This window comes from Octopus sinensis, linkage group LG18 (genome assembly GCF_006345805.1).
Source record: "Octopus sinensis linkage group LG18, ASM634580v1, whole genome shotgun sequence".
Lineage (NCBI taxonomy): Eukaryota > Metazoa > Mollusca > Cephalopoda > Octopoda > Octopodidae > Octopus > Octopus sinensis.
In genome coordinates, this window is record NC_043014.1 from 30,514,386 (window position 1) to 30,529,973 (window position 15,588).

Genomic DNA, 15,588 nt, shown 5'->3' on the forward strand with positions numbered 1-15,588 from the left:
AAGACAACAATGGCTGTGTTTCACCCTTGTTGGTTCTTTTCAGTGTTGTCATTGGAAACCTTTTAGGATACAGTCAATTACATTGACCCCAGAAGGGTGAAAGGTGAATTGGGCGAAAAGCAAGTGGGATCTGAACTTCAAAGATAAAGGAACATAAGCAAACACTCGTACAAGGGGTTTTCACTGGCAAGATATAGAATGACTACACTGACCTGAAAAGCAAATCTAACCACAGTTGCCTTTCTTTATTTGTCTCTCAAAAATATTTTTGTTCATTGCAAACCTGGCTCTATTTTATTTTTTTAATGTTTTAATTATTAAATATGATTTAATCTAAGTTACTGGTCCATATAAGATTTTGTTAAAATTTATGTAAATTGGTTATACTTCTACAAGGCACAAAATATTTTAGCAATTTTTAATACAAGGATGACATACAAATTTGTGAAGGGAGGCACAGGTATGGTTGTGTAGTAAGAAGTTTGGTTCCCAACCACATGGTTCTGGGCTCAGTTCCACTGCATGGCACCTTGGGCAAGTGTCTTCTACTATACACTCAGGTTGATCAAAGGCTTGTGAGTGGGTGTGGTAGAAGGAAACTGAAAGAAGCCCATCATATATATATATATATATATATATATACATGTGTGTATATATATGTATGTCTATGTGTATGTTTGTCCCTGTGTTTGTCCTCCACCACCATTTAACAACCAGTTTGATGTGTTTACATTCCTGCAACTTAGCAGTTCAGCAAAAGAGACCAATAGAATAAGTACCAAGCTTAAAAAGAAAATAAGTACTGGAGTCAATTAATTTGACTAAAATTCCTTAAAGTGGTGCCCCAGCATGGCTGCAGTCTAATGATTGAAACAAGTAAAAGATTAAAACATTAATTCCTGATATTTATTTATAAAAATACAGAGTCTCCCCTCAAAAAATTGACATCATTTGAAATGTGAATATCTGAGTAATATATGTCCTAAGAAAAGAAAATTAAATAGGCTTCATATTGAACAAGAAAAGATTTATTTTTCAAAATTCAAACAAGAGATTCAGAGAGGCGTAGATTTTATAACCAATTTCACAAAGCTTCACAAATGTTCAATATGTGCTCCACCTGTGACACGGCACATACCAACTCCGTAGTCCAACTCCTGCCAATCATGCTGTAGTATGTCTTACATAACATTCTCCAGCATCTCAGTGATTTCCTGCATGAGTTCCTCTAGGCTTGTAGGAAGAGGGGAGATATAGGCCAGTCCTTTCACATTGCCCCATAGAAAAAAAAAAAAGGTACCAAGTCAGGCGAACATGGTGACCATTTCAACAGTACACTGTCATTATTACTGGTATGCCCGATCCAAATTTAGTTTTTACACATTTTGTTAAAATTTGAGATCATTTAAGCAAGAATTGGTTATGTTATTAGACTCCAAAATGCTGTCAATTTTTGGGGGGGCACCCTGTATAATAAGATGTTTTAAATATCAAATGATTATGAGGGCCCAGACAAGTAAAATATGGATCAAAGGGATCCACAGGCCAAAAAATGATTGAATACCACTGATCCAAGTAACTGTTTTTTTATGGTATAGAGTGTCGCCCTATAGTTTATTTTTTATAAACTCAGTGTGTGTGTGTGTGTGTATGCTTCATTTCCTATTTTATTCTTTTCCTTTAAAAGAAATTAGTCTCTCTTGAATGTGAGTGTGTGTGCACGCGCACACATGCATGTGTGTGCACGCGCACACATGCATGTGTGTGCATATGTATTAGTGACATTTTCACTATATTTTCTTTTATAACAGAGAAGAAGAAGAAGAAGAAGAAGAAGTTAGAGGAAGATGTTAGAAGGAGAGGAGGAGAAGCTAGAAACAAAAAGGATGATGATGTAAGCAAAAAGATGGTAGCAATAGTCATCATTTTGACTAATTATCACTTCACTTGAAGTAAAATGAAATAATAAACAAGAAAATGTGACACACAGACACATGACTATTTGAATATCAAATTCTCCACAGAAGTAGATGAAGGTCATTGACTATATTGATGTTGTTGATACTGGTGTACTGCTAACACTGGGTTAGAATTGCCATTTATCATTATCATCATCATCATCACCATAGTATTTTTGTTATTATTGCTGTTGTTGTTAATTATTGTTTTCATTGATCTCATTAGGGTTTAATGGTAGTTTAACTGTCTTAATTCATCAGAAGTCAACACATCAAAAATACACGCCTTAACAAACGCTATCAGCAATGAATTGAATGCTACAGCCTTAGTATTGATTTCTGCTGACCACGTACATCATCATCATCATCATCATCGTCAATATTTTAATGCTAGATTTCCCCCACCCCTCCGCCCATTCATGCAGCTGGCATGAGTCCGAAGGGGTCATCTGGGCAGCATGTTGTCTCCCATCTTCATATTTTTTGCCACCTCTCCTATGAAAATGAATGGTCATAAAGTTAACCTCTCCACAACTTCCTCTCTTTTTCATGGGTACCTTCCACTTACAGCACAACAGCTGATGCTAGTTGTAAAGGGCAGAATGAAGTGGCTATAGGGTCAAATGAAATGAAGCCAATAAACTTACTAGTACTGTATATACTCTGGGGGAAGCCAGGCAAAATGAACCAAGAGAGAGGAAACTATAAGACATTAACCCTTTAGCATTTAAACCGGCCATATCCGGCCAAAAGTATTCTGCCTGTTTAATGTTCAAACTGGCCAGATCTGGTCTCTCACACCAACCCTACAATATCGTTTGAAAAATTAACAGCTACCTCATCAAAATCTCATAGCTACAAGGTAATGCATTAGTTCAAAACAATGTGGATGAAAAGGCATTAATTTTGGCAGAATGATGCGAACACTAAAGGGTTAATTTAGTTCTGCTCTTTATTCTTAATAACGACTTAACATTCTTTACATCCTCAATGCTGACAAGCCAACAAGGGACACAATGTGGTCACTTGATCTACTAGAAACAGCTGCCAAGTTTCCTTCAAATTACACCACAACATTTAGCTGTTTTATGATTATATTTCTAAATCATAGAGTTCCTATGTGTTACTTCACTTTCCACTATAAACAAAATTACGTAGTGTTTCAGCAAAAAAATCTGTAACTCTGTGTGTGTGTGTGTGTAACTGAAATCTTAGAATATCATTCATGCTACAATGACATTTTGATCAAGATTGTAATTTAAATATGAACACTTTAGAACAGGCAGTAAGTCTCAAGAGAATTGGTATTAAAATGGTTTATAGGAATGACACGTCAGATAATGTAATTCTAGATGATGCCGAAAAAAATAAAAAGAACTGTAACAGCTAGAATGCTCAGTCAGTACTGACCTGGAGATAAAAAACATTAACAACACTAATATCCTTAATATTGATGATAAGTTTTAACTAAAAGCATAAAAAGCAATTCTTTTTGTTTTTGTAATACCATTATTTATTTCAGCAGTCATATTTCTGCGATTGAAAATGAAAATACCATCATGATTATTAACTGTTATTAAAACATTGTCATTAGCCATTATTAAAACATTGTTAATCAACCATAAAAGACATCATCATTGTTATTTACCATTATGAACTCATTAATATTGCTTTCAAATTTTGGCACAAAGCAATTTTTGGGGAGGGTATGAGTCAAACACATCAACCCCAGTTCTCAACTGGTACTTATTTTATTGACCCTGAAAGGATGAAAGGTAAAGTCAACCTTGGCAGAATTTGAACTTAGAAACATGAAGACAGACAAAATGCCAAGAAGTATTTTGCCTGACTTGAAACAATCCACCCAGCTCACCATTTTTTATAATGGATCCAAATTTTGGCACAAGGCCAGTAATTTGGGGGTGGGGTAAGTCAATTACACCAACCCCCAATGCTCAACTGGTAATTATTTTATCAATGCTGAAAGGATAAAAGGTAAAGTCAACCTCTGTGGAATTTGAACTCAGAACGTACAGATGGCCAAAATGTCACTAAGCATTTTGCCCTATGTGTTAATGATTATGACAGCAAGCTGGCAGAATCAACTCATTAATATTAACTATAAAAGACATCATTACTATTAACCATTATAAAGCAGTGAGCTAGCAGAACAGCTAGCATGCCTTTCAAAATGCTTGGTGGAATTTCGCCTGTCTTTATACATGATCAGTTGAAATTCTGCCAAGGTCAATTTTGCCTTTCATGCTTTCAGGGTTGATAAAATAAGTACCAGTCTAGCATTAGAGTTGATGTAATCAACTAGCTCCCTCCTCTGAAATTTCAGGCTTAGTATCTATAGTAGAAAGGATTATTATTAATCATTATTACTAATCATAAAAGACACCATCAGTATCACTAAACATAGAACAATAGTGAATAGGCAGAATTGTTAGAGTGCCCCCAAAAATGCCTTACAGTATATCATCTTGCTCTTTACATATAAGGTCAACTTCTCCTTTCATGTATCCAGGGTTAATAAAATAAAACAAGATACTTGGATCAAGTACTGGAGTCAATTATATATAAGAGGATGCTGAAAAGTTCCTGTCTTTAAGGGTATCATGAAAGGCCTGGTTGGAGGTGCAACCTTCTGAGTTCTTTTACAGAGGTTAGAAATATTAAAGGACTGCCACAATAAGTCCATGAATCTGAGAAGGGAATATGTTGAATAAAATAATTTAATAAATAAAATATATGCATACATACATACATATATGTACGTACCTACATCTACATGTATATATACATGCATATATATATATATATATATATATATATATATATATATATATATATATGAGTACAGGACACCACAAATAGATGTAGAACTCAACGAGAAACGAAAACGTAAAAACAAACATGGAAACGGACTTTTTTTAACAACAAAAAAACAGAGTACAAGACAAACAATACAAGGAATATTCCCCTACATATATGTATGTATGCATATATTTTATTTATTAAATTATTGTTTGACTGAGCGCCCTCGCGTCGTTTCGTTTCTTTTCTTTTCTCCAAGTAAGTTTTTATATATAATTATGACGCGAAACTCTGTAACCCTTTGCTTGACCTTCCCTTTCTTCCTGTCTGTCTTCCTCTTTGCCTGTCTCTCTCCTTCTTATTTTTCACCCTTTCTGGTTTCCTTTCCTCTCTATCTCTCTCTCTCTCTCACTCCTCCTCATCTCTCTCACTGCTGAGTCGACCAACTTCCTTTCGCTGGCGGCCTTCTACAAGTCAACATGACTTTTTTCCTGCACTCTGAATTTTTTCCATCATCTAGGCTTAAAAAAAGGCCCTCAATGTTGGTTTCTTTGTCCTGTTTTTATTCTTTATGTGTACTGTATTTTTTTGTATTTGTATTTTTATTTGTATTGCTTTTACGTCCTATTCTTGTCACATTTTTTTCTTTCCTTGTTTTTATCCCTCTGCAAAGGAATTTTATTTAATTCTTTCGCAGGAAGGACTGGTTCGACGAGTCATGTTCTGTCCTTACCTTCGAAGCACACATGGAGTCGAACCAGGGACATCTGATGAAGGGGAATATTCCTTGTATTGTTTGTCTTGTACTCTGTTTTTTCGTTGTTAAAAAAAGTCCATTTCCATGTTTGTTTTTACGTTTTCATTTCTCGTTGAGTTCTACGTCTATTTGTGGTGTCCTGTACTCATATATATATATATATATATATATATATATATATATATATGCATGTATATATACATGTATGTAGGTATGTTCATATATGTATGTATGTATGCATATATTTTATTTATTAAATTATATATATATATATTTATATATATATATATATATATAGGTATGTTCATATATGTATGTATGTATGCATATATTTTATTTATTAAATTATATATATATATATTTATATATATATATATATATATATTTATATATATATATATATATATATATATATATATATATATATATATATATACAGAGAGACAGACGGATAGACAGACAGACAGGCAGGTGGGCAGACAGACAGGCAGATAGACAGAAACAGAGAAAAAGAGAATGACGACTGAAATGAAACAAGAAATATTGATTGGTACTCTATTAACCCTGAAGACATGAGAAGTAGAGTGGAACTTAGTGGAAGCTTAGTATAGATATCAAAGAGTAGTGCTCAAATGAATGGGAACTTAAACTCCAGGACCAGTGTCTCAGCATCAAAGGTCAGCTATAAAAAATATCATTAACAAGCTGTTATAAATGCAGTAAAGTGGATAAACACATCACATGAAACATAAATTTACATGGAGCACAAAATAGAGAATAAAGAAAAAAAGAGAACAAAAGAACACAAAATTTAGATAAAGTCTTATCTCAACACATGTTTCAAGACAGCCATATCTTACATAATATGTCATACATATATCATAGTCATGCATAATATGTTTGATGTCATAGGTGTGTGTCCTGAAATATGTCCCATTGAAATTGTGCAACTAAGTTAGGCATCCCTTCTCAAGAAGACTTGTCACAGGATACCTATGAGATTATACACATATTAACCCTTTCATTACCAACCTGGTCGAAACTGCCTCTGGCTCTGTAGTACAAATGTCTTGTTTTCTTAAGTTTTGAATTAAAATCTTCCACCAAATCTTAGTCACAATTTATGTTACTAACACTAGCTTAATGGTAACTAAGTTAATTTACTAAATTCTTTGTTATATTTAAAATAATTGAAAGAAACACAGAGTATCTCAAAATAAATACGGTAATGGAAGGGTTAGATACAAATATGGTTATTATATCAGTTACGACCTTCTTCAAATCAGTGCCAAAATAAGATTTTTTATATAATTCTTCTGTTATATATTTTTTTTGTTCACTTATATTTATTCAGGAATCTTTATTTTGTGCTGCATGTAAATATAGGCCTCAAGCCTACCAACATCTTGGTCGAATTTTAAAATAGGCCACCTGACACAGAGTAAACCATTAATATCTTGTTTACATCATTTTGACATTGGTTCATTGCAACTGACAAATGATCTTGTTCTCAGCTTGAAAAATGGTGAAATAAATTAATGTTTTGACCAGAAAACCCTGGGTAGTTGTTTTTAGCAAGATTTATTATTTTTATTATAATATTATGTCAATATATATATATATAATTATTTTAATTGGGGAAAGACAAAATCAAATCAATGTTATATATGTTTTCGTGAACTAACACCATTTATTTCATATTACATACGAAGTTATGCAATTCCTACAATAAAATTAGTGTTCATTCACTTGTTCAGACATTTTAATTTCAATGGAAGTGAAATTCAAATTAAAATGCCAAAAGTAAATGAACACTAATTTCATTGCAGGAATTGCTTAACTTTCTTTCAGTGTTACAAAAAATTATGTAACACTAATTAGACTTCTCTTTTTCTCAATTAAAATAATTAATATTCACAGGATTATTACATGCCTTGGATTGGTAAAGTGCTCCATTAATAATTGACTGACATATAAACAATCATTCTTTGAGTATTCATAAACAATGCTAGCCAAATTGCTGCATGAGATGAGTGGCGATGAGGTGATAGCATGGTTTTTTGTCCACTCAACAATAAGATACACACACACACGTGTGTATATATATGTATATATATATATATATATATATATATATATATATATATGTATGCATGCATGTGTGTGTATGTATATATGTATGCATATAGAGAATTCTATAGAGAAGGCGGCAAGCTGGCAGACACGTTAGCGCGCCGGGTGAAATGCTTAGCGGTATTTCGTCTGTTGTTACGTTCTGAGTTCAAATTCCGCTGAGGTCAACTTTGCCTTTCATCCTTTCGTCGTCAATAAATAAAGTACCAGTTTCGCACTGGGGGCTATATAATCGACTCAATCCCTTCGTCTGTCCTTGTTTGTCCCCTCTATGTTTAGCCCCTTGTGGGCAGTAAAGAAATATATATGTATGCATATATGTATGTATACATATATATGTGTGTGCATGTAGGTGTTTATTCATATATACATTTATATATAGAGTGAGAGTTGTATATGTCTATAACAAGTAACTTTGATATTACAGGTTGATAGTGAAGTACTCCATGGTATATGCAGCCATTTAATAACATACAGAATTGTTAAATTTTCTTTTTTGTGGCCTTAAAATTTTTCCTAGCCCAGCTGTAACCTGGTCCTTAACAGTTCCACTGGGACTACTAGCCAATTCTTATAAGCATTAGGTATTTTGTTTCCCTTTTGTTTCTGTGTTTCCCATTGAATTTAGAAATAGATGTTTCTTATATTCATATAGATTGACTTTGACACCTTGATATGGGTCACTGGTTGGTCATCATTAATCCTTTCTCAGTTTTCATTCTTTTGAACAGATAACATCAGGGTGTCAACAACTGACCAGTGACTTCAATCACTGGTTAGTCATTGTTTAAATCATAGAAATGTAGCTTTTTTTTAAATTTATTTTACAGGTGTACAGGGTGTGAGTATATTGTGTGGAAGGCTGAATGTCTCAGACAGCAATCAATATAAACTTAAAATATTTAAATATATATAAATATACAATGTTATTACCAGTCCAAATATGCCTGGGACAAGCCATTGATTGTATATTGTTTATGTACACTCTGAAAAAAAATATATGCTCAAACACATATATATGTATGTGCATGTATACACTTACTCACACAAACACACATATATACTCTTTACTCTTTTACTTGTTTCAGTCATTTGACTGTGGCCATGTTGGAGCACCGCCTTTAGTCGAGCAAATCAACCCCAAGACTTATTCTTTCTAAGCCTAGTACTTATTCTATCGGTCTCTTTTGCCAAACCACTAAGTTACAGGGACGTAAACACACCAGCATCAGTTGTCAAGCGATGTTGGTGGGGTCAAACACAGACACACACATATATATATATACAACGGGCTTCTTTCAGTTTCTATCTACCAAATCCACTCACAAGGATTTGGTCGGCCCGAGGGTATAGTAGAAGACACTTGCCCAAGGTGACATGCAGTGGGACTGAACCCGAAACTATGTGGTTGGTAAGCAAACTATTTACCACACAGCCACTAGCTTTTATCTTACACCTGTTTCAGTCACTGCTGAGGGTCCAACTTGAAGAGTTTTAGTCAAATGAATCAAATCCCAGTATTTATTTAAAACAATTTTGTTTAAATACTGATACTTATTCTCTCCGTCACTTTTGTTGAACTGCTTTGTTATAGAGATGTAAACAAACCAACACCAGTTTTCAAATGGTGGTGGGGGACAAACACGGACACTAGTATATGTAATTATTGTATGTTGGTTATCTCCCTTGTGTTTTTCCTTTTTGTCTTCTTTGCAAGTGTCTCTTGTTTAAACATTATCTGCTCAAAAGACAACTGTCAAATGGTCTTACTTTCAGCTTCATAAATTATTTCAATTAGGGAAACTCTGGGTAGTTACAATTGCAAGACTTGTGGCTTTTAATTAAAAATTATATATATATATATATGTGTGTGTGTGTGTGTGTGTGTGTGTGGAGGCACATGGCCTAGTGGTTAGAGCAGCGGACTCGCGATCGAGGAATCATGGGTTCAAATCTCAGACCAGGCAATGTGCGTGTTTATGAGCGAAACACCTAAGCTCCACGCGGCCCCGGCAGAAGGTAATGGTGAACTTCTGCTGACTCTTTGGTCACGACTTCCTCTCACGCTTTCCTCTTGCATCTCACCTGCGACACACCGGCATCACATCCAGGTGGGGAACCTATACGCCAAGATATAGACATACAACAGTTTTCATCTACCAAATCAACTCACAAGGTTTTGGTCAGCCTGAGGCGATAGTAGGATAGTGGGCCTGCACCTAGAACTATGTGGGAAGCAAAGTTCTTACCATACAGCCACACCTGCATTAAAATACTTTTACTGGTTTGTTTGGAGTGAGTGATTTTTATTTCACACCCACTTCCTGGCTTTCTCTCTGAAATTCTTTCTGATCAACTGGAGGGGGATGCTCAACTTTGTGCTTCCTCCCACAATGTGGGCTCATCTGATAACTGAGATAAAGGTTTGTCCAAATGTTGTTTGGAAACATTCACATCTACACCTAACTGATCTCTGAGGTTGTTTGGCAGAGTGTTGCAAAGTTGTGAACCCTTGAAACCTAAGCTATTAAACACTGAGTCCTTACTCTAAATGGAGAGGACAGGATCTTTGGTAGTATGCAGTTTGTCTGTTCCTTCTCGAGCCATGCCTGGCTCATAAGGGCCGGTTTCCCAGTTTCCTTGGCATATGGGTTCTTCACCGGGACGTATAGGTTCCCCACCTGGTCCATCGCAGGTGAGCTGCAAGATGCTGGAGGAAAGAGTGAGAGAAAGTTGTGGCGAAAGAGTCAGCAGAAATTTGCCATTACCTTCTGCTGGAGCCGCATGGAGCTTAGGTGTTTCGCTCATAAACACATACATTGCCCGGTCTGAAATTCGAACCCGCGATCCCTCGACCGCGTGTCCGCTGCTTTAACCACTAGGCCATATGCCTCCAGGTAGTATGTAGTGGCATCCCAGTTGGTAGTTGGTATAGTTTTCAATCCCAATGTTGGGAACTAAACCTTTCAGGATATTCCATATACATGTCACTGCATATCTTTTGCATCTTCGTTCTAAGTGGTAGTGCCTCAGTTCTTTTAACCTCTCCCAGTTTTCTCATCTGTAGTACCAAGTCAATCTTTGTGTAGTGGCTGGTGTTGGATTGACTCAAATTCTGCTGTTAGTATGATGGTTTGTGGCAACCACAGTTGGGAGCAGAAATCTAGGTGACTGAGAACAAATGTTCTTCACAGGAGTAGCACAGTTTCATTTTTCCTTGTTTCAAATTATTTCAGAATCCAACCAACCACTTGCCTGCTCAGTGTTGCCAACTTAGTAATATGTGCATGAAAATTTGCATCATTACTCAAGTGGATTCTTAGGTCATGTGCCAGCTCTGACTCTGTGACAGCAATAAATATATGAATATGTACACACACACACAATCCTAACCTATCCAACTGGATAAATGAATTCTGCAGATTCAGAAATAGTTCCTTGTGTCCACTTGATGGATATGTGCACTTGGAAACATCCATGCATATATTGAAGCTACTTAAGATAATTTTAAATGCTAATATCATAATCACACTTTAGGGATAGGAGGAAAGTTAATTTTACATCTTTAGTTTTTTTGTTTTGTTTTTTTTTCTAAGAAAGCTTCCTGATAAAGAGATTGAGTATGAAATTGCTTGGTATATTATATGCAAAGCACAGCCATATAAAGTTAGTAATGATGTATGTAATTTGTGTAACATGACACTTATGAAATAATTAAGTGTAAATCAAATATCATTAACCAATGAAACGATGTAATAAAATGATGTCCACACATGCACCATCTCTCCTTCCTACACAATACAAAAAAATTAATGTAAAAGATCCAACCTAAATGCACTATTACTATCATTATTACTAAATGTATGTGAGTTGGCACAATCATTAGCATACCAAGCAAAACACTTAACAGTATTTCATCCATCTTCATAGCTCTAAGTTCAAATTCTGCCAAGGTCATCTTAGCCTTTCATCCTTTTGGGATCAATAAAATAAGTACAAATAAATCACTGGGGTCATTCTAATCAACTTAACCCTTCTTCTGAAATTGCTAGCCATGAGCCAAAATTTGAAACTAATATTACTATTAGCAGTTAACTCCTATAAGTCTTCCCCCCTAATTAGTATAACTGCTATTTTCTATGTTTCTGTAATTCCACTTTGCTTAGTTTATTAATCCCAATCCAGACTGGGTTGATTCTGACTGGCAATTCAGCATTACCACACAGAGATAGTAATATTAAAATACGATTAGTGTCTATCTTTAATCTATGAGCTAATTAACTAAATCTTTTCTCATAAATTAGTTATATAATGTCCACAAATGTACCGCTGGTCCTCCTTATATTTTACTAATAGTTAAACTATTAGCTTGAACGTGAGATCGCTAATAATACTACCAGTTAACTCTAAAAAGTATCCCCCTTAGTTTACTTTTGTTTTTTTTTTATTTATTTTATCTGATTATGTTTGATTTATCACTTTTAGTTTGTTGCTTCCATTTACATAATATGTAACCTTCACTGTAGTATAGTATATTCTAACTCTCAGGATTGACAGCGGGATGGCTTGACAGAGCATAAATCATTGGATGTATGTATGTATATGAATATCATCTGCATGTATGTATGTACATATGTATGTGTATATATATATCATCATCATCATCATCATATATATATATATATATCATCATCATATATATATATATATATATATATGCAAATAATGATATAGATTGACTTGGTCACTTAAACAAAATGATGAACTGCTATTTTTGAAATTACAATTTTGATATAAATATTTTACATGAGAAATGGTATATGCGTAAGCATATGTATGTGAAGATGTGTGTATGATTGTGTATGAGAATATTCATATGAAGTGTATACACACTTATGTTCAAATGTGTTATCAATGGCTTGGAATGACACTGCTGTCCTTCTGAGTCAGCCATGCACAAAATTCCAAAAGTTAGGCCACTTTGCTATGCTTATAAGTACTTCTACTAAAACAAATACATTATTTTAACAAATCTGGGCTCTCTTGATATATAAACCCTGATATATTTTTCTTCATTTCTTCCACACTCCTCATTCTCTTTACTTCTTTATTATTCATTTATTTTATCCCCCCTCCCATCATATGGTTTATTCTTTTAAATACTACACTGGATGCTCAACCCAAATCTTTAGAAAGCAAATCTTGTGACAAACTTAGTCATTCATATTTTACATCCCATATATGATAATTCTAGTATTTGTGAAGAGTGAAATCTGCCAAATACATTTATTATCTGTAACTATATAATGAAAGTATTGCTGTTTATATCAGAGTCGGGTGTTTTAACCTGCCATGAAATGTTCTGAATCAAAATCTGTTTGATATGTTACCACAGAATTATATTTAAGGGTGTGTGTGTGTATATATATATACATATATATGTATATATATATGTGTGTGTGTGTGTGTCTATATATTTATTTATTTATATGTATATTACTTATGTATGTGTACTGGATGATGTACCACTTATGTAATTAGCACATATTACAAAAACAACTGTCAACTAATGAAGTAAACAGCTATTCTCTCACTTCACTTTTCTTATCAGGTCAGTTTTTATATATACTCGCCACCATTACAATTCCTGGATTATCACAACAACGGTAGTTACATGCTAGCCTTAATCGTGGCCTTTCTTGATAGCCATGCACCAGGCAGGGAGCTTACTGCAAGCTCTGTGTGATTCTTTGAATCTCTATTATTTTGAGCATTGTTTTCGTTCGGTTCCTTGATCTACGCAGATCCATGCGGATTAAAATCCTGATTTAGTAGACATCCCGAGAAAAAGACGTAAACATATCAATGTTCAATAACAAAATGATAGCAGAGGTGGCTACCCATAACCCAATTGCTAAAACTCTACAGCCACTGGCCTTAGTCAGAATGGACGCAAGCAGTTACTACTAAATGTCCTCCCCAACAACTTTAAACTTAAGACATATGTCATCGACCCTCTATAAATTTCTTTCATTTTCCTCTATTTCTTTAACTTATCTTCCACTACCTCTCATCCTCTCTCTTATTTTCTCAGCTACCCTGTACACAATTCTTAGACACCATACATCTATTCACCTTACTTTATTGTATAGCCAATCCTTAAAATCCCCCACCTTACACTATCTACCTCTCTTCTATTCATTTTCTTTTCTCTCCTTTTACCAGTTAATAGCCATACTTTGTATGTATGTATATATATATATATATATATATAATATATATATATATATATGCAAATAATGATATAGATTGACTTGGTCACTTAACAAAATGATGAACTGCTATTTTTGAAATTACAATTTTGATATAAATATTTTACATGAGAAATGGTATATGCGTAAGCATATGTATGTGAAGATGTGTGTATGATTGTGTATGAGAATATTCATATGAAGTGTATACACACTTATGTTCAAATGTGTTATCAATGGGCTTGGAATGACACTGCTGTCCTTCTGAGTCAGCCATGCACAAAATTCCAAAAGTTTAGGCCACTTTGCTATGCTTATAAGTACTTCTACTAAAACAAATACATTATTTTAACAAATCTGGGCTCTCTTGATATATAAACCCTGATATATTTTTCTTCATTTCTTCCACACTCCTCATTCTCTTTACTTCTTTATTTATTCATTTATTTTATCCCCCCTCCCATCATATGGTTTATTCTTTTAAATACTACACTGGATGCTCAACCCAAATCTTTAGAAAGCAAATCTTTGTGACAAACTTAGTCATTCATATTTTACATCCCATATATGATAATTCTAGTATTTGTGAAGAGTGAAATCTGCCAAATACATTTATTATCTGTAACTATATAATGAAAGTATTTGCTGTTTATATCAGAGTCGGGTGTTTTAACCTGCCATGAAATGTTCTGAATCAAAATCTGTTTGATATGTTACCACAGAATTATATTTAAGGGTGTGTGTGTGTATATATATATACATATATATGTATATATATATGTGTGTGTGTGTGTGTCTATATATTTATTTATTTATATGTATATTACTTATGTATGTGTACTGGATGATGTACCACTTATGTAATTAGCACATATTACAAAAACAACTGTCAACTAATGAAGTAAACAGCTATTCTCTCACTTCACTTTTCTTATCAGGTCAGTTTTTATATATACTCGCCACCATTACAATTCCTGGATTATCACAACAACGGTAGTTACATGCTAGCCTTAATCGTGGCCTTTCTTGATAGCCATGCACCAGGCAGGGAGCTTACTGCAAGCTCTGTGTGATTCTTTGAATCTCTATTATTTTGAGCATTGTTTTCGTTCGGTTTCCTTGATCTACGCAGATCCATGCGGATTAAAATCCTGATTTAGTAGACATCCCGAGAAAAAGACGTAAACATATCAATGTTCAATAACAAAATGATAGCAGAGGTGGCTACCCATAACCCAATTGCTAAAACTCTACAGCCACTGGCCTTAGTCAGAATGGACGCAAGCAGTTACTACTAAATGTCCTCCCCAACAACTTTAAACTTTAAGACATATGTCATCGACCCTCTATAAATTTCTTTCATTTTCCTCTATTTCTTTAACTTATCTTCCACTACCTCCTCATCCTCTCTCTTATTTTCTCAGCTACCCTGTACACAATTCTTAGACACCATACATCTATTCACCTTACTTTATTGTATAGCCAATCCTTAAAATCCCCCACCTTACACTATCTACCTCTCTTTCTATTCATTTTCTTTTCTCTCCTTTTACCAGTTAATAGCCATACTTTGTATGTATGTATATATATATATATGTGTGTGTGTGTGTGTGTACGTATATTTACACATATATACATATAGATATATACACACATATATACATGTATA

At 34.2% G+C, this 15,588-nt stretch overlaps 1 protein-coding gene across 12 annotated transcripts in view; it reads right to left on the reverse strand.

Annotated features, from left to right (window-relative positions):
• The window catches only part of LOC115221283 (AMP deaminase 2), a 213,464-nt gene that overhangs the window by 80,125 nt on the left and 117,751 nt on the right, over window positions 1-15,588 (reverse strand). The gene's annotated exons all lie outside the window — the stretch shown is intronic.